This window comes from Equus quagga, chromosome 2 (genome assembly GCF_021613505.1).
Source record: "Equus quagga isolate Etosha38 chromosome 2, UCLA_HA_Equagga_1.0, whole genome shotgun sequence".
Taxonomy (NCBI): Eukaryota; Metazoa; Chordata; class Mammalia; order Perissodactyla; family Equidae; genus Equus; species Equus quagga.
The window spans coordinates 179,474,076-179,500,441 of NC_060268.1; the positions used below are offsets into that span (position 1 = coordinate 179,474,076).

At 46.7% G+C, this 26,366-nt stretch overlaps 1 protein-coding gene across 4 annotated transcripts in view; it reads left to right on the forward strand.

Annotated features, from left to right (window-relative positions):
• PTPRE (protein tyrosine phosphatase receptor type E) overlaps nucleotides 1-26,366 on the forward strand; it is a 172,533-nt gene that overhangs the window by 55,938 nt on the left and 90,229 nt on the right. For all 4 annotated transcript variants that reach the window (XM_046654336.1, XM_046654339.1, XM_046654337.1 and 1 more), the window contains exon 2: nucleotides 8,646-8,668. The gene's annotated coding sequence lies outside the window, so the exon portion shown is untranslated. The remainder of the gene's footprint in view (nucleotides 1-8,645; nucleotides 8,669-26,366) is intronic.

Consider the following 26,366-nt stretch of genomic DNA (forward strand, 5'->3'; position numbering starts at 1 on the left):
GGTGGAGAAGACAACACAGACAGATGGAAGGAGCCGCTGAGCAAGGACAGCTTTCCGCTTCAGGAGCAGCAGGAGGGATAAAGGCAGAGGAGCCTGCAGGGCTGGACAAGGGTCAGGCTGGGCCGGGGCTGGAGCAGCACCTGGCGGGCTGGGGTGAGATGGGAAGCTGTCTGGGTCAGGGAGCACCGTAAGGAAAGTGATGACTCACGTGGGGAAGACCAAGGCGGGTCTGGAGGATGATAGCACACGGTGTGGTGTGGGTGAGGGACCTGTAGCAAGTTCCTGCCCTGACGCCAGTGAGCAGAAGCAGGCTGTGGCTTTCATAGGGGCTGTTGAAAGGGGAGTTTGGTGTCAGCAGTAGGAAGCGGACCCCCTGGGTCACAGGGGGTCCGGGAACCGTGTGTTGGTCACTGGTGGCCTCCCCCATCCTGAGGCTCTTCCCTGGGAACCTGTAGGCTCTGTTAAGCAGTCCTCAGGGTTGCTTACCAGGCATTCTTATCTAGGCCAGTCTGATCTGCAAAAATCCTGTTTCCTTTATTCGCTAACAATAGTTATGATTTAATGTATTAATAGAATTGGATTTATTAATATCATGAAGTGGCACATTTTACTTGTCCCTTCACCATTTGTATAGGATTGGTGGTAACTAGCATTTTAATTAACAGCAACAATTGATATTTTTAAATTAAGAAGCATGTTATAAGTTCCCTTCCTTTCTGGGTCCAGAATAATTATTTTATGCCATGGCTCATCCGTTATTTGCCTTGGGGAATGTCGCTTTGCCTGGAGCCTCTGCAGTTCGCTGATGTTTATAGCTGAGCGTAAGGATGATCACTAACCAAGCCCTTCACACATACAGTTAGCAGCCTGGTCACAGGCCTGGGGTCCCCTGGTGACAGGCGGGAACATTTCAAATTGCCACCCTAGAAAATAACACCTACAAACCCTGGTTTACTGTCTGAATATTAGAGAGAAATCATTTTTTTCTGAGGTTCACTGAACATGAATTAGACCAAGAAAAATGTCTTTTGAATCGAATTTAGAGTGTTCAGTTGCCATTAGCATCATGCACCCAATAAGCCCATCCTGAGTAACTTTCATAGTCTGAGCCCAGTGGGAGGAGTAAAACAGGCCTTGCTCTCAAGAGATGCACCCCTGACAGTCCTATCCACCCTACACAAGTTAGGAGAAAACAGCATCAGGTAAAGTGTGATCAAGGCTCTGGCACAGTCAACCAAGGAGGCACAGGGCATGCAGGCGAGGAAGTTCCTGGGTAAGGACTCCCTCCCACTCTGAGTTGGTTCTCGGCCCCACCCTCTCCCCTGCCTCACCCAATTGGTGAAGACATCTAGGTGTGTTCAGGGGTCGTCACTGGGATGCCTTCATACTCTACTGGTGTCATGTTAGAGCTGACCCCTAGTGCCAACCTTGAGGGTAACTCGAGTTTAGAGAATCAGCTGGATGGTGAGAAGGTGCTCAGACTTGTTTAGGCAGCAGCACTTTTGGAATCACAATGTTCTTTGGCCCTCCTTCAGAGCACCATGAGGTTCATTCCTCCATTCAGCAAGGGGTTGTGCATGCCTCCCCTGGGCCAGGCACTACTCAACGCACACGGGCCATTGCTCTCCAGTTTTATTAGGAAAAACAGCCCTGTGTACACATTATAAAATTATATCTCCAGGCAGGTGAGTCCACAAAAACAGGCTGAGAACCCAGCTGTGGGCAGCTGGTGCCCAGTTGTCCCATTAATGGTTCGTGTTTCAGTCCTTTTCTTCCAGGTGGTGCCTACCAGCAAACAAGCAGTAGTGGAGAAAAACTAGCAATTGAATTATACCCACTGATTTTCTTTTTCTGCAAACTGGAGAATGATGCTGCTGTGCGATGTTTTTAGGCAGCAAGTCCTGACCCAGCATGAGGAGCCTGGATTTCCCTGGGGGAGGTCCCCATTCCACAGACAGGACCCCGGGGCCCAGGGGGGCGGGGAAGGGAATTGGCCGGCATTGTCTGGGACATGGGTGAGCGTGACTCAGTTTACTACAGTCAAATGGGGTGGGATGGGGGGCACAAGAGCCAGCACCCAGGAAGCAAGAGGTCTGTGGAGCCGGCATTCAGGGTGGGACCTTGTTTCATGAGAAGAGTGTGGCAAAGTGAAGCAAGCTCGGGCACAGGTGTGTAACTAAAAGCATGGGTGAGGAGGGGCGGGCTCCCAGGTGACCCCCTGGTGAAGGGGTGGGCCTCCAAGGAGGTGGCATGGCTGGAGAAACATCACCTGCTGACAAGCCACAGGGCTCTTGGGTTTTCTTGATCTACGAGAAGTTTTCATTCATACACTTTTACAGGACAGATAGAACCATCATTTATATAGTGGGCATTACCTATTTTTGACAGTTCCAGTGCATTTCCAACAATAGCCACTTTTTCCCCTCATGGAAGAAAAGGGGATTTTTTGAGGGAAAATGTGAAATCTACACCCCCCCCCCCCCCAGCCCCTAATGTCAGGAGAGTCAGGGGCCCTAGGCAGTTTCCACGGCAGAGGGGAAGCTGGGTCCTCAGGGTCAGAACTGGATGTTGAACCTGGGTGCAGTGAGCCGAGGGCCCAGAGGCCACATCCTGGTGGGGCCAGGCCCACTTAGTCCTCTGGGTTCCACCCAGGTGGGCTGGGTGGGGCGAGGGAGCGTTAAGTGCTGGCTGGTGGGGTGAAGAGTGAGAGGAGGGAAGGGAGAGTCCGAGGGTAAGCTGTGGAACCCACTGACAGCCTTCCTCACGCCTTCGGGGCCTGATAACCTCCAGCAGAGGCCGAGCTGAGTGGGCTCTGGGCACTAGGCCCTGCTCAGAGCCAGGGTGGGTCACGTGATAGGTTGACCTGCGGACCTGCAGAAACATCACAGCCCAGGAGAACTCCACAGCCCAGGAGAGCCCCATGGCCCAGGGGAACCCCACAGCCCAGGAGAGCCCCACAGCCCAGGAGAACCCCACGGCCCAGGAGAACCCCACAGCTTAGGTGAACCCCATGGCCCAGGTGAACACCATGGCCCAGGAGAACCCCATGGCGCAGGGGAACCCCACAGCTTAGGGGAACCCCACGGCCCAAGAGAACCCCATGGCCCAGGTGAATCCCATGGCCCAGGAGAATCCCATGGGCCAGGAGAACCCCACAGCCCAGGGGAACCCCATGGCCCAGGTGAACCCCACGGCCCAGGCAGAGGGCACTTTGTATTCTAAGTACTTAGTGCAGCCAGTGCTGTTCCCTGCGAGCTCTAGGAGGCAAGGAGTGCTGTACCCAGCCCTGGAGTCCCACCGCCCTGCCTGGCGGAGGGATGCCTTTGGCAAGTTGCTTTACCTCTGGGCTCAGTCTTCCCGTCTGCAGAGCAGGTCTAAAGCAGACTCCTGATCGGAGCATTGAGAGGATTCCTGTGAGCGCCTGGCAGGAAGTCTGGCTAAGTCAGCTCTTGGCAGGATACCTGTCCTCAGGGTGGGTGCTGGCGGAGCTGTTCACACCATCCCTTCTCTCAAGCACTAGAGCCTCCACAAAGAAGCTGCTTATGAGGCCAAGGGTTTTGAAAGGTGATGGTGACCAACTGTCACTATCTGAGAAGCATCTGTGCTGGGTGCCAAGAGGTGAGCACGGGAATTAATAGCACCCTAGTTGGGGGCGGGAGGACAAGGCCAGGGAGCCCTCACCTTGCACCTTTTTCATGCCAGGTTTATGCTGGCACCGGGCGGGGGGAGGCACACATGGCTATTCTAAACCTGCATAATGGCCCTCAGGAGGGGAGCTCAGAGGAGGCCACCCTCCACTCTGGGGCTGGAAGAGCACCCCTGCCCCTCGGAAGGGAGCACGGAGCATCAGAGTCCTGTGTTTCTGCGTTCTATGGTGATGGTAGTGGCATAGACAGACATGGAAGTATGGAAGCCAGTAGCCATTTGTACTTGCAGAGTGGAGTCATCAGGTTTGCTAATTTGCATAGTTTTCTAATCCAAAGAGGGGACCCCCAACCTCGAGTAATTAGAGAGGTGCTATTATGTGTACTTCGGAAGCTGGGGATTGTGCTCCAGAAAACGCTCTCGAGAAGCAGGCAGGGATGCACTTGGGTCTTTGCTGAGCAGCTGCCCATGAATAATTCTTAAAAGTTGCCAAATATTTAGAAGGCCAACTTGGCGGTCATAGATTGACAAAATGGGTCGTTGAAAAAATGAATCTTTTTTCCAACCTTAGCAACATTGTTTTAAGGATTCCCCCTCCCCCCATTTGAAGGTGGCTTGCTGTGGTGTGGGCCGAGTAAGATTGTGCCAAACTCCTCGTCACTCGCGGAGGTTTCCCTCCCCCAGTGAGTTCAGTGGCTCCTTCCAGCCTTTCTTTCATGCATTAGAAAATATGGAAATTAACAGCTTTGCCGATGCCTGGAAGGTAAACAAGGAGACTGTGAGACTTGGCAGAGGATGAGGTCAGTGAGCATCTGAGCCCAGATGATTCAGAATCATTTTGTGCTCTTCCCCGTCCTGTGAATTACCACCTGGAAGCAGAGTGGACTGGTTCCTTGACAGAATGCCGAGGCAGCCCACGGCCCTTGCTGAGGTTTCTTCCTCTGCACTTGGTCTGTGTGATGGGGTCTGTGTTGTTTTCTCACGTGTAGCGTTTTTCCTATTATTTGGGCAGTCCGTCTAAGTTAATCATCCTCATCATCAGGCTTGAGTGTCACTATGACTGAGAGTGAACGACACTTCTTGCTAATCCAAGTGCTCTGACCACGTGGTCAGGACAACTCGGTGTCTTTTGGGGAACACGGGAGCCTAAGAGAATGCCGCCAGGATAGAGGAGCTTCGCTCTGGGGGTTCTGATCACTCCTGATAAGATTCCTTCAAGGCCAGAGGTCAGAGTCCGTGGGGTTTAATTGCGTAATTCAGATTTTTATTTGTGTGCCCTTGCTTTATAAAATTTTAACCCATCAGAAAAAGTTCACAGTTTAGATACAGTATACATGCATATACGTATGTAAGTATTTTAAAATAAAATGTAAATGTGCAAACGTTTTTTAAATGCTGCTGCCCATTTAAAAGGACAGTTTGTGGATACACCCTCAGTAACATCCATTCCGCCTGGTCGAATCTTTATGATGCTTCAGGCCAAGGATGCATATAAAAGACGTCACAATTTTGTCTGAATTTGGAAAGACTGCCCACTTCTGTCCATCTCAGAACTTGACAAGTCAGAAATGATTTTAATTTTTCCCTTAAATGGAACAGTTCCAATGGATTGATTCTAAGTGCTGTAGTTTTATTTTCTTCTTTGCACGTTTGGATGCACAATAATATCGCTGGGTGTTTCATATCTTGTGAGTGATCAGGACCAAACCCTGCTGCAGCGCAGCCGCTTCCTGCAGGAGCACCGGTCTGCCTGCCTGCCCTCCTGACCTTGCCTGCCCCTCCCCCCGCCCCAGGGTGGATTTCCCCTTTTCCATGTCCTCACACTGCCTCTTTCCCAGGGTCTGGCAGGGTGTCCTCCTCACCTCTGCTCCCTGGCAGCAGAGTGGCTGCACCTGTATGCTCTGGGGACAGACCCGCCGCAGCAACTCCATGGTCAGGCTGGGCCAGACCTCTGTCAGCCGAGCCACTGCTACAGACTCAATTCTCCCCAGAGGAAGTATGTGGCCAGCTTGGGCCCTTCCAGCTCTTTCTGGTGCATAGACCACAGTGCAGCTCTTTCTAGAGTTAGAAGGGATTTTAAGGAGTTCTCTGGTATCCCTGTTGCCCTGCGCAGAATGTCCTTCGCGAGCCCTCCTGCTGGCAGGCAGGGCTCCAGACACTAAACACGTAAAGGAAAGGAAGACTGTCTCTTGAGGAAATACAGCTTCCCTGGGGGGATGGAGACACAGAAAGAAAAAAACCAAGCAAACAAAAGTCAGCCACAACGTAGGCTGGCTTCCCCTGTGTGCCCCGCAAAGCATGGTCTCAGCAGCCCTGGGCTAGCATCCCTTCTGTCCTGCTTCCTTGCTCTGGGAATTGCTGATCAAGGAGCTCACCAAGCCTTGGTCTTCTCATCCTTAAAATGGAACTCCTCTGGCCTCCTAGGATTGGCTGCAGACTGTGAGAGAGGCACGGTAAGCAGCTGCCAAGGCACTCGAAAGGCCCAATTGATCTCATAGCTTCTCTCCTTCCCTTTTCTGGAGGACAGTGCCCTTCCAGGTAAGACCAAGAAGCTCTCCAGTTGTGGCACTGTGCTGTGCAAGCTCCTCAAGGACAACCCCCTCCTGAGAGGAGCAGATCATCCACGGGAACCACCCTCTCTCACCCCCATTTTTGTAATGTGCTTATTTCACCTTTTCGAAGGTTTTGCTCAGTATTACAGTAACCATCTTCCCCAAGGCCTTGGGCCAAATGAGGGTGTTCACTTGATAAAGCTTGACTTTAGAGGATATCCTGGGGTGGCTTGGTTTTTGCTCTAATTCTGTACTTAGAGAAACTGACAGTTGTGGTTTCATGCTAACAAGTGTGAGCCCCAAACCAATACCAATACATTTTTTGATCTATTTGTAGAGCCCGCTGTTCCATGTAGTGTTGCTTTGTTTAAAAAAGAAATTAGTTCAAAGTTTAATTCAAAATTATTTGTGTTTGACTGGGATTTAGTCAGTCATGCTCATTCATTTACCTACCCAGCCATTGACAGAGTGCCCCCTGGTGCTCCGCCTGACTGGTGTTTTCCTCATGGGTTTTAGTTTAGTTGACTCAGACCTGCAGCTCTGCTTCTGCAAAGGATGTGCTTCTGCCTATCACTGGGCTTTATTTTATGTTAAAATGACTCAAAATTACATTGGAAGGTAGCTTTGAACATTTCTATCAATCCTCCTGAAATACTGAGGGTGCCTTCCACTTCTGGCTTCTCCCCATGCTTGGCCCCAGGCAAATACCACAAGGCACTCTTTCCAGCATCTTCCCAAGTTCTTTTGGGGGATTGGAAGGGGTGGACTCTTGTAATAAGTTATTCTTACAGAAAAGTAGTTCCACATACCTCTGATGATCACCTCTTGCCCAACACTCAATGTCGCCCTCCACTTCCTGCTGTTTGCTTTGAGTTGAACTGGGCTCCTCTGCACTGTGGGACTCTTTGACTATGTTACTCAGATTGATCCTCAGTTGCTTTTTTGTAGAGTCTTTGGAGTTTTCTGTGTAGATAATCATGTCTTATGAGAATAAAGTCTTATTTTTTTCTTTCCCATGTCTTTGTCTTTTTTTCCTTTTTCTTGCCTTATTGCATTGGTTAGGACCGCCAATACCATGTTAAATATGAGTGGTGAGAGTGGACCTCCTTGCCTTGTTCCCAGTATTAGGGGGAAGCATTCAGTCTTCCACCATTAAGAATAACGTTGGCCATAGATTTGCCCAAGTAGATTTAAAATCCCTTAGTATTAGAAGAACTATTTCTTCTGCTTTTTGGGCTTCAAGCCTACATCACAGTTCAAGTTTTTAATTAGTGCAACAATTTATTATAGTTATGTCCTGGGACTGTTGTCTTTGGTTTAGACTGTCTAGCCTGGCCACAACTAAGATAAGAAATAGTCTATTTTGGTGCAAAACACTGTGTACCGCTTTAGCTATTTAAAAATAGTGGTGATCAGAAGATGATTCCACCTTCTAGCAGTGCAGATGTACGATGACAGCTGAGCATGGTGTCCAGCCATGCATAGATGCAGACTAACAGCTCTAGTGTGAGGCTGCCTTACTGGCCTCTCAGTCAAGAACAAGAGGCTCATGTCTGTTAGCTGAGGAATGGGTCAAGAAGATGTGGCATATCCACATAATGGAGTAATATTTGTCCATAAAAAGGTATGATGTCTTGGCTCATGCTACAACATGGATGAACCTCAAAAACATTATACTAAGTGAAAGCAGCTAGCTGCAAAAGGTCACGTGTTGTAGGATCCCATTTATGTGAAATGTCCAGAATAGGCAAATTCATAGACAGAAAGTAGATTGCCGGTTGCTGGGGTCCAAGGGGTGAGGAGAGGATGGGCTGGGGAGCTAATGAGCTAATGGGCATGGAGTTTCTTTGGGGATGATGAAAATGTTCTAAAATTAGATTATGGTGATGGTGGCAAAACTCTGTGATTCTGATAAAAACCATTGCTAAAAACCATAAAGTACGCTTTAAACAGGTGGACTTTATGGTATGTAAATTGTATCTCAATAAGGCTGTTAAAAACAAAAAGAACATGAGAACTAAATTAATGGGAATGAGCAAGCTGGATAATGATTAAGCTGGAAAACTGGGGTGAGGGGGCCACCCCAGCAGGTTTCAAGAGGCTGTCTCTGGGAAAGATGGGCTGAGGGGACCACTTCACGGGGAGGGGGCATTGTAGGTACAGAAGGAGCCACTGACTGTCGCAGCACCTCGGGGGCTAGACGCCAAACACTTCAGATGTAGGTCAGCCCCACCATCAGCTGACAGGAGAGTTTGGGGCAGGACACTTTTGAAAGCTGGTGATTGCAACGAAAAGAAGTTATTGTCATCTAGATAAGAAGGCCTCAAGAAGACCCCGAACAATGAAGCTAAAATGGGCACATTCAATTAGTGCTGTAGAGAAAGAAGTGGCAACTAATGCCTATTAACCAGAAGATTAACTCTTTCTTTTTTTCTTTTTCTTTTTCAGACTATAGCCTTCGTTTTCCCTTGGTGAGTACAAAAACTTTTTAAAAATTATTTCTGATATGAAGTTAACTGGCTAAAAAAAAAAGTGTGGGACTTTATTAGCGAAGCATTGTCTTCTAGGGAAAGAAGGCCATGTGGTCAGCATGTTATATTTGAATTTTATGCCTTAACTTGCTTGAACAGGCTCCTATCACACTTTTTGTTACATCATTTTTTTCTTTTGCGTATAAAATCTGGCTCAGCTGTTCAGTGTCCTGAAATGTATTGTTGAGAACACAATTTTCACATTCTTTCCTTTCACCAACTTGTCCTTCCTTTAAAGGGGCCTTGCCTTATCTCGGTGACACACATTCAACGACACTTAGGGAGCACAGTGGCACATAATTGCATTGATGCTAATTGCTTCTTAAGTTGATCTGCTGTGGAGAAAACTTTTGAAAAGGAGCTTTTCTGGATTGCACTTTTGGTACAAAAAAAACCCAGCGTCGTCACCACATAATTTTTTGCCTTTTGGGGTCCAGGCAACCTTCCTTGGCCTTGAGGTCCTCGTACTTAGAAAAAGAAACACCATCTCCTTTTTGTGTTCTACTTAATCAACTTAATGGTGTTAAGTTCCCTAAAGAAATCGAGGGAAGAAAATCGAGGAGTTTTGAAGTAGCTGTAGCATGTGGGTAGACAGTGCATGGTGTGCTGTGGTGTCCATGCTCACCTCTAGTGTGTTTTCCAGGATGTGGGTGTCTAGGACGCTGTATTTGTTAAATGCATTATCTTGTTTGAAATACTTGACTCTGCTCTGAATTATTTTAAGGTCAGTGGGTCAATTATTTTGCCTTGGCTGGCCCCCTCTTTTAGGGGATGTGCCCTTTGTGGCACTATTGCCTCTGGGCATAAATGTTTATGGTTATTCCTGATGTGATCAAATGTGTTTTGGGTGCATGGACTGTTTCTCCCTGTCCGAAGGAATGGGAAGTTTAGTCAGTGATTGATTTATCAGGATGGAGAATAGGAAAGCTTCCATTTGCTACCTTCTAAACCAATTTTGTTGTCCATGTTCTCCATTGCACTATCACTGGATGTTGTCAGTTCTGAATGGCGTGATCTACTTGGGCAGTTGTCAATGGTGGGATCAAAGAGAAGGATCATTATTGGAATACTGTTAATGGAATAGAGACTTAATTACAAGAAGTCTGCAATCCGTTATTGCCTCAGCATCCTACGTGAGAAGTATTGGTTTGTTCATGTTGGTTTGAATGGGTATTAAACATGGTGCTCATCAAAAGCAGTGGATCCCTACCTGTGGAATGAGATATTTGGGGATCAGGCCCCCACAGACTCATGTCCTTCCGAAATACAAGGCACAGATTATGATTTGTTAAAAGTGTCTGACCTTCCCCGTCCTTGGCTCTCTGCTCAGCACCGGCCCTGCACACTCAGTCTTGCCATCCACCCACTGTAGGATTTCCTGACCTCTTGGCAAGTTGACCTGCTACGTGGTGTGAATGGGTGGGCAGCTCTCTCAGCTGAGTGATCCTATGATGTGCTTCCAGGGCTCCCCCCGACACCAGCATCAGTCTCAACACCAGCAACAGATTGAGAAGTTTGTACCCCATCCAAAGGTGACTGAGTGTTTGTCCAGGAGTCGACGTCTTACTTCTGTGTCCACCACAGGCACTTGGTAGCCAGAGTAGCTTTGGCAGCATGTTCCTCCACCTGGTTCCATCCTTTGCTTCCATTTCGACAGGAGAGTAAAGTTCTGCTTTAGGAAGCTGTATGTTTTTAGACTAAGAGTGCTTCTGATTTCAGGAATCCTCTTCAGTGTGAGGAAAGGGTGTCTGAAGTGTGACCCTCCCCACGGTAGCTACCTTATCCACTGCCTTTGTTTGGAACCTGCCCCCTGGCATCAGAGTAGAACATCACATTTGTCTTTTAGCCCACGGCATTTTCATTGCTCAACATTTGAGACTTGTTCCAGAACTTTAGGATTTCAACTAATAGAAAGGAATTTATTTCTAATTTGTAAGAATAGAAACTTTGAGTGAGTTAGAGCTAATTAAATAGCTCGCTTTGGGCAGGGCAGGAGAGAGTAAACTTCCCGAGGTTGGAGACTGTCCCAGGCCACCGTCCACATGTGGTGGGCTGGGGCAGACAGGAGCGTGGTCAGTAGCTACTGAGTAGACACACGACCCTGTGTGAGCCTCCTTTTCTCTCATCTTTCAGTCACTTCCTAGGATTATTGTGATGTTTAAGGGAGATGACCCAAAGTAAGCATTTAATAAAACTGTCATTACTAACATCATCACAAATTTATGGCAACTGTTTCCAACTTTTTAAAGAAAGCATTTAACTGGGTAGTGACATATATGCCGATACTATAATGGATATCAAAAGGAGTTCCCCTTTCTAGCAATAATCCCTGATTTATCATTAAAAAAACCAACACTATAGGGGCTGGCCCCAGTGGCGCAACCGTTAAGTTCTCACGTTCTGCTTTGGCGGCCCAGGGTTTGCTGGTTCCCAGCGTGTGGACCTAGGCACCACTTGGCAAGCTACGCTGTGGCAGGTGTCCCACATATAAAGTAGAGGAAGATGGGCACGGATGTTAGCTCAGGGCCAGTCTTCCTCAGCAAAAAGAGGAGGATTGGCAGCAGATGTTAGCTCAGGGCTAATCTTCCTCAAAAAAAAAAAACCAAAAAACCAAAAACAAAACCAACACTATATTAATATTTCACCTTAAAAAAGAGTCAAATTTTTTCCCCTGTTTAACTGGATTAAGAGGAGTCTTTTTAGCACAGCCACCCAGTCTCATGTTTTTCTTTTTCTTTTTTTTGGGGTATTTACAAGTAAACTTGGGAAGCAATACTGTAGTTCTTGTTGATCATCCAGCATGACCAAAGTGCCCTCACCCGGAGCGGGCTTGCAACCCTGTGGCCCTCAGGTGCATAGTATTTCAATAATGCAATGGAGTTTCAGAATTAAGAATTTAAGGAAGGCACATAATTAAGGTTTAAATATTTTCTCAGGCTCTTGGAGGTCTTATACTGTTATACCAAAGGGTAACCACCAGTAAGTAAAATTAAATGATACTGTAGCTTGACTACTTCCCTGTGCTTCGTGGAAATACCAAAGGAATAAAAGAAAACTAAATTAAGTGCTAATATTAAGTAACAGTGAATTTAATTTTAAAACTAACTTAGAATATTCATTCACTAGCCTTGTCCTCTGTAACAATCTAAGCTTCCTCTTTTATCAGTTTCAATATGTGTGGTTTTTCTCTTCCAAGTCACTTTTCTTCCTTGGTGTTGGTTTGAATGGCCGCCGTGGCAGAAAAATAAAGGAATCTGAGGGTTTTTAAAAAATAAAGTACAGGGGCCTAGTCTGTGTTCTGCCAGGACAGGGTGAACCACTCTGAGCGCACTTTCTTTCCGCCCACCACAGCTGGGGTTACGGTTCTGCTGGTGGAACAGGCCCCCTGTGCCCTGTGCTGGTTTTCTGAATTTGCAGAACCAAATGAGAAGCCTGATGCATGATGTGCACAGCACAGAAGATTTGAAACCTTCTAGGATATTTGATTCCTGTTTCCTTCCTTTGCCCTGTTCTTGGGCTTTTATTAGCATCAGTGGGTTCCACGAGTTTCCTATCTGAGCAAAATGTGTTTCTCCCAATGGTGACGGAGTTACTCTCCCATAGGCTGAAATTAGAAGCTGACAGTAAATTGGAAGAAGGCCTCTGGACCTGATGGTGACAAACAGACTAATCCCTCATTTATTTCCATTTCCATTTTCCCCCCAGGAAAGTTTCAGCATTCTTCCAAGAAGTACCTCCTAAAAGAGGCTACTAGGTAATCGTTTGTCATAGAGCAAAGGCGTGGACTTTGAGCCGTCACGGTTTCCACCTAGAGGAAATAGGAACACAGCTTTCCTATATAAACTCATGTCTCATCCCCGAGCTTCCAGCAGACCCACTTCAGAGCTGGAATTTTTCTAGAAATCCTTTTTCAGCTGACAGGAAAACATGGATTCTCGCAGGCCAGGATGGCTCCCCAGCGGCATCCCCGTAGGAAAAGAGGTAAAGGGGAGCCTTTCTTGTCATTTGGAATTGATGTCATGGTTGCTTGTTGTATAATTCCGAAGGTATTTAAAAATTAGGTTAAAGAATATTATCAGGAAGCATTCATTAAATGAAAATTTGGCAGGCACCTCAGTTAGCTTTGTCCAGCCCTGTGCAGGAAATCTGGGAGTTATGCTTCAGGAAGCCGTTTTAATGCTCCACAGCTCAGCCAAGTCGTGCATGGGGATGGCAGAGAGGAGCCGTCTGCTGTGGGCCCGGTGGGTTGTCAGACTGCCAGGAATCCAAGTGGGGTTCACCTTTGAGGAAAACAACCCCCAGCTACTGTTGGGACCCTTCGCTGGCTGGATGACACATCAAAGTCCCACCCATTTTAAGTTGGACATTTCCTCTTTTTATAATCAAACTCACCCTCTTAATTGTCCTTAACAACTAGATTTGTGAAGTGGCGTTTTAGTTAAAAATGGCAGGGTGAGAAGTGGGAGGCGCATGGATAGCAGGACAATGCGCTGGTCTTCAAAGAGCTTGTAGTGCGGGTCACGAGGCAGGGCCCACCTGTGTGCAAGGCCTTCCTGTTGGTGCAGATTACCTTGTAGAAGCTGAGGTGTCCTCAGCTGCAGACCCAGGCCCGCTGCCTGAGGATGGGTGTCATTCACACGGGGGAGAGAAGATAAGACATTATAAAGCCCTCTGGGTAGGTCCTTAGAGAGATTTCCCAAACCCATTGGGCCGCAGAATCGGGAGTGAGTTCTGTTGTCAACTGGAAGGACGTGGACCAACCCCCATTTGTTATGGGAACTCATCCCCAGCCTCAGGCCCATCCACTGGGGACGTCCCCGTGTGAATCGGGACGTTGAGCAACAGGACACTTGATGCATTCTCTTCAAAAATTGCCAATTTGAAGTGACTTTAAAACTGCTTATTATGATGCAGAGTTTGGTGTAAAGTATTTAAAGTGTTGGAAAAGGAAAAATCCCTGTGGAATTGCTGAACAAAAATGCGTCACATAATGGATTTGCCCCTGTTTTGAATAGAAATGAGCACAAGCAAAAACAAAGTTTGGATTCGTCTTATTTTATCATAGGGGCTGGTTGAATTCTAACAGCTTTTTAAAAATATGTTGATGGTGTTTAACTGATTTCAAACAACTCTACCGAGATTGATCTGCTGTCAGAAATGGTGCGGATTTTGTGTTCAGGTGCTGTGTATTAAAATATTTTTAAAACTTCCACTTTACCATGTTGCTGCTGAGAAATTAAGTTTTTAAAAACGTCATGTTGGTGGGAATTATTATTCGCAGAAACAAGACTTGATCTATTTCCTGTTCTGCCAGATAACTTAAATGCCTTCTGCTGAAAACATGAATCGCATTTATGATAACACACATGCATGTGGAGCACTTTACAGTTTACCAAGCATGCTCAAGTTCATTGTCTCATTTGGGCCTCAGACATACCTGGAGGCAGTCCAAGTGTGCATTCTCACCTCCACCTTAAAGATGAGAAGACAGAGACCCAGGCCGGCTTGCAGAAGTGATTTGCCAGGACAGCGGGAAGGGACACTCAGGTTCCCTACACAGTGCCAGGGTTCCTCTCAAGCCTAGAAGCCAGCCAGCTCTCATTACCACCACCGAGGGTGAGGTGCAGACCTGCCAAAAAGAAAATTAAAGTTTCCCATAGTGAAAAGTCGTATTTTAGAGTTACGCAAGGAATAGAGCACATTCATAAATAAGAACACATCCCGTGGATTCTGCGAACAGTTTGCTGGTAGATAATTATATTTTGGAACAATTTTATGATCACTTGAGTTGATCTTGGCCGGGGTTCCGACCATTTCCGCATGTTATCTGCTGACCAAATCCAGTTTTCTAATCTCTTTTCACACACTTGCCAGGCTTCCTTTCAGCGCAGTCGGTAGTTGCTGCTTTCCCTCACCCCGCGTTTATCAGGTATCTCCTGCAGGCGTGGAGTTGTGCAAGGTCTGAGAAAATGAAGCGGTAGGTCCTAGTTCTGATTTCAGGAAATATGGCCTGTCCGGCTGACATTCGAGTCCTTTCTTTAGCAAGTATGATTGAGTGCTTTGCAAGGGAGCCTGGGAAGGGATTGGACAGAAATAGAGTTCAGTTCTAGAAAGCTGAATGACTTTGACGTGTCCCTTCATGCCCTGAGTCACACCTTCTTTGTCTAAAAAGTAAAAACCGGATGAGATTTTTTTAAAAGTCCCTTCCAGACGTCAAGTTCTCTGATCTAGCGGATGCTTCTCTGGATTTTGACTTAACAACAGAAATCCCTCCAAAGAGGCCGCTGCTGCGTATCAGGCATGTCTGGGGCCACTTGCGTTCATCGCCTTCCCTTCTGGGATGAAGTTTGTGCATCGTGATGTAAATGTCTTAGAATCTCCAGTTTGGAAAGAAAGCAGCTGTCTTTGGCCCTTTCTCTTTCCCTTCTCTTATTTGTGTTTGCGCTCCCACTGCCTTCTGAACGGAGCAGGAACATGTAAAGGAGGGTTTTATTAATGGAAAACAATGTTTTGAAAAGCGATTTTTCTCTTTCCACGATGTTGCTTACATGCAGGAAGTAAACGCTGGGAATCCATAGACTTTGACTTTCAAACTTAAGCAGAAATGTTAATTAATACAACAAAGGTACTTTCCCCGTTGTTCTGAGATCCATTCTGGTGAATGGCTTTGGGGGCTGTGGCATTGTTTATTTTACCTGAAGAAGTGATTCACGGGGGAGGCGGGTCACTTGATCTTCTCAGAAACCATGGAAACCCCCAAGGCCGCTCTGCTCCCCTCTTCTCAATGAAAGAGAGACTGGAGAGGGTATGTTGCTGAGATGGAGTTACAGATCCTAAATGCACACAATTGGAGCAAGATCCAATTCAGAGGCATCACTGTTTCCAAGACCTATTTTTGGCTTCCTTCCAACATGAAGCCAACAGCGACATTCTGTTATGCTGTTTCCCGTTGTGGGTGGATTTATTTAATTTTTAATGAGTGATTCACTATCCATAGCTGTGTGTTTTCCTCCTGTTGAGCCGAGGATTAAGTCATGTTTCCTTTAAAAAATTATTTTTGATATACTCTGAGTAATGTGGTACTCAGAGTGTTTGAGACAAGGGGACAGAGCAATATTATCAAGAGAAGGCTTTTAGCCTCCCCCGGGCTCCTGTGAAATGGCAGTGATGACGTCATCCTACCACTGTGGTGTTCTCCCTTAGAGGAGACTGTGCCTCATTACACATCCAAATACATTTTTCTATAAAAATGTTTTTGAAAGTTGTGTAATTTTCTTAAACATCTTTTTTCGTGTTTCAACAAATCCATTCCACTTGAGAAGCCACGTGGTAGGTTTCCCTAGTGGAGAGCCTAGTGACGTAATCAGTTTCCATGCAGTGTTTGTCACACTTCCTGTGTCCACTCTGTCTACTCCAGGTGGCCTCTGTCCACCCAGCTGGGATCTGATAACCCCTTCTGGTCCATAACCTTAATTGGAAATATCACTGGGGGTTTTCCTGGCTGCCAGAGCGGTTTAACTCCTGTTTCAGGCTCAGTCCTTGCTGTATTGCATCCGCTCATGGGCACCTCAGTGCTACTCCTCTGGGTGAAGGAGGAGTGCAGGCCTTCCGTCTCTCCAGTGATGCACTCTGCCTGGCTGAGCGCAGAGCGGTGAGCCTGCCAGACAAGCAGTCGAAAGTCGTGCCCTAACCCAGCCCCAAGGGCGCCCAGCATCGGGTTTACACGGTGCTGCCTGAGAAGCTGGGTATGCACGAGGATGGCAAGCACAGAGACCAAAGAGGTCCAGAGGCAGCAGAGACAGTACAAACCACAGAAGAACAACAAAGGAAACTGGGTGGGGGCAGGCGGACTGCTCAGTGGAGTGAACAGGAGAGGAGCAGAGGACCAGCCGGCCTAGGGGTCAAGAGGCCCAGCATCTATCCTAACTGGCTGTGTGGCCTTAATCAAGTCACCCACCTCCTAAGGGCACCCATCTCCTTAGCCGCCCACCTCTGCAAGGCTCTAGAATTCTGTCCTTACAAGATGAGACTCTGGAAGACATAGAAAAGTTTTAGTACAACATTAATCGCACGACAAGGTGTCTGTGTTCAAGATGAGGACTCTAAAAAGTTCAGGGTGCGATGGCAGATGGGGGTGTTTCTCTGCTTTCAGGACGATCTGCTTTTAACTGACTTCCCAGACCTGGGCTCAGGGCTTCCTCAGGCTGTTTCGCTGGAAAGGAGAAACAGTTCATCAGGGCGGCTGCTCAGCAGCCTCCCAGGCCTGGTGAAGCTCAGGAAATAACCGGGCGCTCTCAGGGCCAGACTGCAGGCCTGGAGCTGCAGCCTTGATGCCTCCGCCCGTGTGCTGTTGCGCCACCGTCAGAAATCCGGGTCCCAAGTCAGAAATCCCAGTACTGCACCAGAACTCCAAATACTGAGCCTGAAATCCAAGTACCTCCTCTAGAAACTCAGGTACCAGGTCCCAAATCCCAATACTTGGTCAGAAACCAAATACCTGGTCAGGGACCACGTCCGGGCATTTGTAATAATGCTGCAAATGGGAGTCTTTATCTTTTTGGAACACGTTGACCCTTTCTGAAAATTCATTTTAAAGGTAAAAAAATTTAACTTTTATTTCAGCTGGGCTACAACGTGTTTTATAAAAATGTGTCTGTTGTATGTATCACAGTGTCCGTGGGGAATTTGAAAAAAAACTTGAAATTGCCCCTAGTCACAGAACCAAGTGGGCCTGGTGGAGGGTAAGCAGATGAAAGAGGGTTCATTGAAATTTCTAATCCAGATTCCATGGAATACAGAAACCAGGGTCAGTGGTGTCTCAGCAATCCTGGTAATGCTTCTCTAAGTTTCTTAAGTCCACGGTAAAGGGTTTTCTTCAAGGATATGGTTAAAAGAGAATTAAATGCTAGTCTTGGGAAATGAAAAGTCAAATTCAAAGAATGGCCTGATGATTTGGAGCTATCGGTTGAGCTATAGAAGATGCCTATTTTTTCAAACTCCTATTTTCTTCTTTATCCATGATTTATATAATGTGTGACACATAACTTGAAACCAATGCTTGGTTGGATCCTTGCAGAGGGACAGAGAACAATGGATTTGGCTCCCGTGCCTGGCGTGCCTGACTGTGACATGTGGGGCGGTGTCAGCTCCTGGAGGACCAGGAGCATCCTAATTGTCTTTGAATCCCCAGTGGTCGCCCAGCACCTAGCAGATCTCAGGAACTGCACGTATGGTTGATGGATGAGTGAGTGAATGAATGGACAGGCATGGAGAGTGGGGGAAAGTAGGCAGTTAGCAGAAAGAGAATTCCATCTTTGCATTCTCCATAGCGCCTGGGGCAGCACTTAGCATGAACAGAGCCAGCTACATCAAATGCTGGATTGCTTGTTCAAAGAGCAGGGAAAAAAGCTTTTTCCTTTCTTCTGTGGCCTCTCTCCAGACCTGTCATGGTGTTTTTTTACCTTCCACTTAATGTCCTGCTCTCTGGGGTACGGAGATGCTCTCAGACGGTGCGGACCCTCATAGCTGCCCCAGCCTCTACCTTGCAGCTTGGTTAGTGCGGTGTGCATATCAGGGACCAGGAAGTGGACAGTCAAGAACCATCCTGGGGAGGCAGCAGGAGGCAGACCAGGTGTAAGTCAGGGCTCCAAACCCCTGATGCAATGAGCTGTTGTCCCATCAGACTTCAGCTACAAAACAGGAATTCAGAGAGAAAATTATTACAGATTTCCGGACAGTGGCTGCAGAGCTTTAAGCCCCAGGTACTGAGCCCCTTCTGAGTGGGCAGTTTCTCTGTTCTCACACCCCTGAAGCTGAACCCTGGCTTGAGAGACAATGGTCAGAGCCCTGGAACGTTCACCCGTGGTTTCGCAATAAGAGATTTCTTTTCCAGAGGAACATGGTCCATTTCCAGCTAGAGCTTTAATTCTCTCTGATTCCATTATTAATTTTTGGAAGGATTGTCCTTCCCTGCCCACCCTGTCTAGTGCTGCCAGCTCTCCTTACCTGACTCCCAGATTACTTCCTGCCACCCTGTTTCACTTTCTTTGTATTGTCATTGAAACACGTTCTGCTGTTTGGAACAGTTGTATTTATCCATTTCCTCCTCATCCGAATGTAGACCCCATGAGAACAGGGACCTGTCTCTCTGTGCTCGCACACGAGTCCTGGCACGACGAATGAATGGATATGATTTAATACTCCTTACACTACTTTACATCCTTTTTGGCACAAGATGGATATAAATAAATAAAGTCAATTAAGACACCTCCAAGTGTCTCAGTAAGTCTCTGGTGGTTTTCTCTGTCCAAAGTCAGACTGGCTTCAGTGATTTCTTTCATGGATGAGGCCAAGTTTGCTTTATTTCATTCTGTGGCCGTACAGGCAGATGTCAAACGGGCATCTTGGTGCATTTCATTCACTCTCTGCCTGAACTTCAGGGAGAGCTGCATTCCAGGTCTGCACTGGCCCCCAAACCGGGCCAGAACTACAGGTTTCAGCTCACTTTGGGTTTTTGATGGCCGTTCTCTTCCCCACCCCCACCCCCATCCCCAGGATTCCTAACTGCTAGGGGATCACCCACCAATCAATCACCTACGAGCAGTGAAATTCCACGTCTTGAGAAGGGATATGTTTTAAATCAACCCAAGATGTAGTCTAAGGTGAGGACCTGTTATCAACTCTAGGTTTACACACCGAGAAGAATGAATCTGGCCTCAGCACCAGCCCCGTGGTGTCATATTCCATCAGAGCAGAGCAACAGCACGTGGCAGGAGAGCCCCCACCTTCCCCTCATGAGACAGGATGGACCCAGGATTCAATCTCCAGCTGCTCAGATCTGAGATCTTTCTTCTCAAAGAGGAGAATCCAAAGTATGTCTCCCAGGTGATGGTGTTCTGGCTTCTGAGGATGAGGGGTTATGATAGGCACTGAGTCTACTCATGAGATGGACCAGTCCACCTGGCTGATGACAGCAGGAGATTGATGAAATGTCAACTGCACCGTGCAACCTGGTTTTCTTGCTTTTCCTCCATCCATTTCCCTGGAGAGCATGGTGTGCCTTGCTTCTTATTAAATTTGTCTGAAGCCCAGGCACCCAGGAAGAGGCGTGGAATATTCCCCCTAGAATAGCCCCTGCAGCTGGGAGCTTTCGAGATGTGACAGAGCCAATTTTAAGGGTCCAAGTCACAGGGCTAATACGAATCTTGTGAGTTGTGGAGGTATTGGTGCACTCACTCTTGTAGGAAGAACAGCAAAATGGTGAGACTCAGCTTCTGAACATGATGCTTTCTATGACAATAGGCTGCAGAAACACCAGAAGCTTCCCTGCTTGAAATTCAGAGAGTGTTGACCAAACTCAGGGATAAAAAAAACACGGTGTTAATTCTGAGATCCTATCCTGTATCAGGGCACAGGGTCAGTTCAGGCAGCATGATTTATTTTGCATATACAGGTCTTTTTCACATAACTTCCTTGTATTTTTTTCAATCACTCATGTCACCTAATTTCCCAGGATTTGGAGGGTAAGACAGTGATGCCAGCAAGTTGATGTAAGAAGGTGCTATAAGAGCTCCCAGGTGCTGAGAGCTCTGGGGTCCAGGTGCATGCCAAGCCCTTGCCTGCCTCACTCCTTGGTTCCTGGAGCCACCCTGAGAGCAGGGTCTGGCCACCACTCGCTAGTGTTCAGTCCTGTGCTGTGCCAGAGATCACACAGCTAATTTACGTGTGATGTGCTCGACTTGAACCTTGGTCATTCTTCTGGGTGTGTAAACCTGTGGTTGATGACAGGTCCTCATTTTGGACTCCATGTTTAATTGATTGATTTAAATCCTGTCCCTTTTCAAGATACGAAATTGCAATGCGAGTAGGTGGTTTGGGTTGGTAGGCATATCTCTTAGCTCCTGGGAATCCATCTGTACTGGATAAAGCCATTTTTCTCCCTTCTGGAGGGGAGGAGGTTAGTCCCTGGTGATCTTCACCTCCAGAAGGACAGAGTGCAGAATGAGGACCTGCCAAAATGTGCCTGTGGCAGCCAGAATACCAAATTCAAACACCAGCTCTGCCCTTCAGGGGCTACCTGACAGCAAATGAGTCATGTGAATTCTAGGGCCTCCATTTAAAGGTCTTAAATGGATCCCTGAGGCCCCTGAATTCTTGAAGTCTGTGGATCCAGAATAGCACCACAGAATTATCCAGCTGGTGCTTAGCTGATGGCCCAGAGCCTGCCAGCAGGGTGTGAAACTGGACTGGACCCAAGGCTTTCTGTGGTTTCGTAAATAACTTCATGCAATAGATTGTTATAAGCACCTACATGAAAAGCTTGTTTTCCACTGTTGCTGCGCTGTTTGATTAATTCTTCTGAATGGCATAACAGGATGACTAAAGTAAGTGTTGCTTGGGGTTGTGGTGAATTTGCTAAGTATCAAAGGAAAATTGTCAGGTCAAGAACCTAATCATTCTTACGTGCCTCATTTAGCATTCTGTCCATGTTTACACCCACTCAACACACGCACACACACTGAAAAAAATCCCAGTCCACCTTGAACTAAATGGATTTGACCTCTATTTCTAAAATGTGTGTTAGCATGAAATAGGGAGCTTTCTTTGAGAGTCCAGCAAGCGATCTTCTCCACCTGCTCCTGTCTTAGCTGCCAGCCTTACTCTTAAAGAATCTGGTTTCTCTGAGAAAATTCATGTCGTGGACATGTTGTTGCCAGGAACCAGAGCAATTCACTTTTCATTTCAGCATGATGTAAAGTCTCGTGTGTTATTCCCAGTGTGGACGTGGAGCAGTGAATGATGTCTAATTATTGGGAAGGGCAAGAGCTCCTCTAAGAAGCACACCCGGTGTCAGAAGCTTCTGTTACTCAGCAACACATAGCTTTACCTACATTTCTCCAAAGGCAGTTAAATGGGCTAAAGACACCCAGTTATATGATAATATATGAAGGGGACAATCTCAAACCCTGCCCTGTTAAAGTCATTGCTTCCACACTAGAAAATAATCACCCAAGAGAGGATTTGGGATGAGAGCTGGCTGCATGTTGCATCCCAGTGGATGGAGAATGAAAGAGAACAGTGGGACCCCATTTTTCCTGTATCATACTAACTTTGGGTTAAAGTATATTCAAATTGCTCAGGATTCTAACCATAGAATCTCCAGCTTAAGAATCTCCTTCAGAACATTTCTACCTGAGGCTTCCCCAGTTTTTGTAACTGTGGCACCTCCCACTGGAACACATGTCAGTGAATTTCCATCCATCCAGTGCACCGCTCGGCCGTCAGCTTCCACCCTCCACGTCACTTCATGTCAGCAGCTGAGCTCATGAAAACTCTTCTTTCCAATGAAAGAGGCAGAGAGGTGCAGGGACGGCTCAAACCACATGCACTCAGGCTCTGCACTCACAAAAACGGGACTGACACATCCTGGCTGTTGGGAGTTACTGTAAATGTCGCAACATCATTTCTTTATAAGTGGGTGTTGTAAGAAGTGTGTCTATTCATTGTTGCAGCCTCAGGGTCTAAGGCCCCCACGGCATTCTTTCCTATGTAGAGAGAGTTTTCTTTCTGTTTCTAAAACAACAAACCTTCTCAGCTCCAAGCCTGTCCAATCTTAATAGTGTTGTGGCAAAAAAAGAAAAGAAAAGAAAAACAAAGCAAACAGCAAACAAATACAGGGGCAGAAAAAAAGACGAGAGTGCACAGAGAACACGACTCAGACTCAGGTTAACTTCACCAATTTCCGCCAAACTTTGACTTAACATTTTCCTTGAAGTTTGGCTTTAGTAAATTACCTGCGTTTTCCAAGTAGCAGTCTCTGAAGTCGAATCCAGATGATTTCTCCCGTGTTGATTAGCATCGCCTTGTCAGGAGGCCAAGCCAGCTCTCAAGCCCATTTGCTATAGAGCTAAGGACGCTGACTACTGGCCCTGAGTGTCCAGATAGACTCGCATTTGCCCAGAAGGTAAAGTGATGAAGTCCGTGTGCTCCAAAGGGAGGCTCCCACCTACCATTTCAAGGCAGTCTGCGGTGTCCCTCCCCTCCTGCGGGGCTGTGAAGGGGAGACACCCTTCCCACAACCTGGATGCAAGGGCTAGAACCTCAGAGTACCAGCATCCTTGAGATCAAGGCGAGTTTAATCCATCCCTTAGGAAACTAGCTTGAAAACTGGAATCAACTAGCTTGAACTGGCGAATCAATAACATTCGCCTTTTTTATTTAAGCCAGACTTCACAGGTTAGAGACCTCAGGAATCTATAAAAGTACAGGTACACGTATTTGCATATGTGTGTGTGTGTGTGTGTACTAGTTACAAATAAAAGGCAATATAAGAGATGTACAAATAGGAGAACTCAGCTGTTGCTTCAAAAATAGCAGAATATGGCAGAGGTTCAATTAATGTGAACTGCCAACAAGCAAAAACTTGTATTTCCCCGTATTTAGTCCTGTTACTTTTGTCTTTTGAAAAGCATTTCTCAAGTCATTGGAAATAGTAAGCACTCTCTCGTTAAATTAACGAAGGGGAATAAATTAAAGTATTTTAAGACATTCCTTCGCCTGGGTTTAAATCTCGCTGCACGCGTTTACACCGGCGTGTGTGGACACTTCCATCTGTGCCCGTTCATCACCACCATGAGGTGAAGCTAAGGGTTCGATTAACTGCGTTTTACATAGCCAGGTGTTTGTTTTGCGAAAAACTCGTGCCGTGTGAAACAAATGATTTGATTTAAGTGTGCGCTGTGACTGCAATGGGAAGTAGTCGAGCACACAGCAGCAATGCTGCAGCATCACCATGGCAACCGGTGGAAATAATGGCCCCCTTCGGGAATAAGAGAGATCTCCAATCCTGTTGCAGGCGAGTAGCCTTGGCTGTCTGCAGTAGAGATGGTTTTTTGATGATTGTTTCAGAAACTCCTTATCAACAGAAAATGAATGAGAAGCGGCGTTTTCAGAAAATAAATGGATTTACAGACAACTGATGTGATAATCTAAGTCACCAAGGAAGGCGAGGCGGTGATTCGAGAAGCCAGTGGTGAAGCCAAGGGCATTCCGTGCACGCTGTTATTCCAGTAGCTGCTCAAGGCCTGGTCACTGTTCCTGCCACACAGAACTCTTCTCTAGTGCTCTTGTTGACCTGGGCTGCCATCTTTTACAGCCTTTCGATTTCTGTCTGGACTTTTTCTTTATTGGAGGCAGAAATAATTGGAAACGAAAAAGAGTATGTAACTATCTCTCGCAGTCCTTGGCACATAGAAAAGAGTCCATAAATAGCACCTCGAATTCTCAGGACAAAATGAAAGTTAAGTGTGGGCTGGTCAAAGGAATTGTAATAGTATTAAAAAAAAGAATGTGAGAGATCGAAGCAGACCATTCTCCGGGCATCTCATGCTGCCTTGGCGCGCTTACGTCAGTGTTCCTTCCGAAGGGTGTGAAACTGTTAGACCTGTCTGCGCTCATGTGTGACACCTGCGCCCATAAGCACATCCACAGGGAAGGGCACTTTCTTTATGAAGCTGCCACATTCCCAGATAGGGTTTGACTCTTAGAATGTGAAATTGAGAAGCTCTGTAAAAAACCCCCGCTTTGTCGCAGGAGAAGGAGAACTTGGTGACAACAGGCAGCACTGTGAGCTTCAGCTTTGCAGATAACAAACTAGAGAGTAAAACTGGAGGGTACGTTTCTCTTTTTATTTTAGGAAGTGCTGTAGAAGAAAACAAAAATATTGTCGATATGAAAAGTTCTCTCTTCAAAGCAGCATCATGCCGGAAGGAGAATTGTTCTGTTTCAGCCGAGCGGGAAACTCCAGAATAAAAGGATTTAACCCTTAAGCCCTGTTGAGGGGAAGGCACTAGTTATTTGTGTGCTGAGAAGCCTCTTCCGTCACATTTTCTTCCGTTTCGGTTGCACTTCCATCTAGTTTGGCCTTGAAAGAATGCTTTTGAAAGTATAACATTAACAGTAACTTTTATTTGAAAACTGAATCTGGAGCGGAGCGAGGGAGGGGATCGTGATGGAGGTGGTCCCTCATCCAGCCTTCCTCCCTGGGGGCCGTGAGTCCAGCTTGTCCTGGGAGCTGGGGCTCCCCCTGTCTCTTCCTTTCCCAGCGCAGTGCACCGAAGCCTTCTGATTACCCAGCTGGGACTGCCGACTGCAGCAGCCAGCAGCCAGGTTACATCGTTCCCAGCAGCCGGGCTGGATCCTTCTCCACCTTTCTTGCTGATTTATTTGAATAATACTTAAGAAAAAAAGTCACTAGACGGCTGCGAATGATAAATTTATTTTTAAGTATTTATTTCAACTAGGGATGAGGGACTCTCCTATCACTTTTTTCCGCCTGGATTTTTGGCTCTGGTTTCTGATGACATAGTCTGAGGACCGGCAGCCGCTAGCCTCACAATTACAAAGGGAATACCCACGCAAGTAATGGATTGCCCGTTGCATCGGTAGCCAGCTTGAAAATGTTCCAGTTATCAGCCAGCGAGACTCCGGTGCTGTGGACATGGGTGTGAACGAGTTGATCACCCAGGGGCTGCCCTCAGAAAGCGGTGCTCTGTAAGTATCCATGGATGCAGAATACAGACATGAAAAGGGATTTCCGGAATGTTCCTCCTGTCGCTGGTTTAGGTTGTAAGAAAAATGCATTTTCCAACAGTTTTTAAAATTTAGAGTCTAATGTTGCTGCTCGCTGCTATTTTAGGAATGTCACAGCAGTTCCACGCTTTGTCAAGTTTGCGTGTGAGCTTGCTCTGTCAGTTTGTAAAATGTAACCACGTAGGTGGTGGCTTAGCAGTTTTGTACAAATGATTCACACCGGTTTTGTCTTCCTACTTCATTAAATTGCTTTTTAACTTATAAGTACTTTCTCTCTCACTTAAAATATAGTAAGTAAACGTTCTTTAAGCAAAGAGAACATGCTCAAAATTTTGGACCTGAATCTTCCAACTAGAGTGAAAATCATAAAGGCATTTTAGGAAAGATTTGACGTGAAAGCTGACTAACCAATTGTTTGAAACGTCACACCATGAAACTGAAGGAAGAGATTTTTCTCTTGCTGCATTTCTTTTCCTTCTTTTTTAAACATAACTGCTTTTGGTTGAAGGCTGTATCATATTGAATAGCATATGTTCTCACAGAAACTATATGTTGATAAACGCTCAAATTACATTTCAGTTGCTAATGTTACTATGTGGGTAAACTCAGATACAACTCCCCTATGAATTATTTTGGATACATATGGTGAGAACAGGTTTCCCCCTGAGAAAAAATACTAGGTTGGGTTCTGTGAGGTGGTTCATGTAAATCAGCTTATCCTGGAGTGTCGGAGTGTCGGTCTTCCCCTGCAAATTGAGGGGCCCCCACAAACTCTTGCTCTCTACTGGAATGACGGCTGCTCATCCCATGTTCCCATAAGGATTCCACCAGCGCTCCCTCGGGGCACTGTCCCCAGATGCTCAGCAGTGTTGCGATACCTCACGCCGCAGGAGGTGATGGTGCCCAGGGACAGGAAGGCTGTGCCAGGCCGCACGTTCCCTTCACTCGGAGCCCAGTTAGAAGGAGATCCCTGTGCATTTGGGCCTCCGCGAACAGCATCACGGATGGCATCTACCATTTGCTTTAAATACGTGCTTTATCGTGTTTG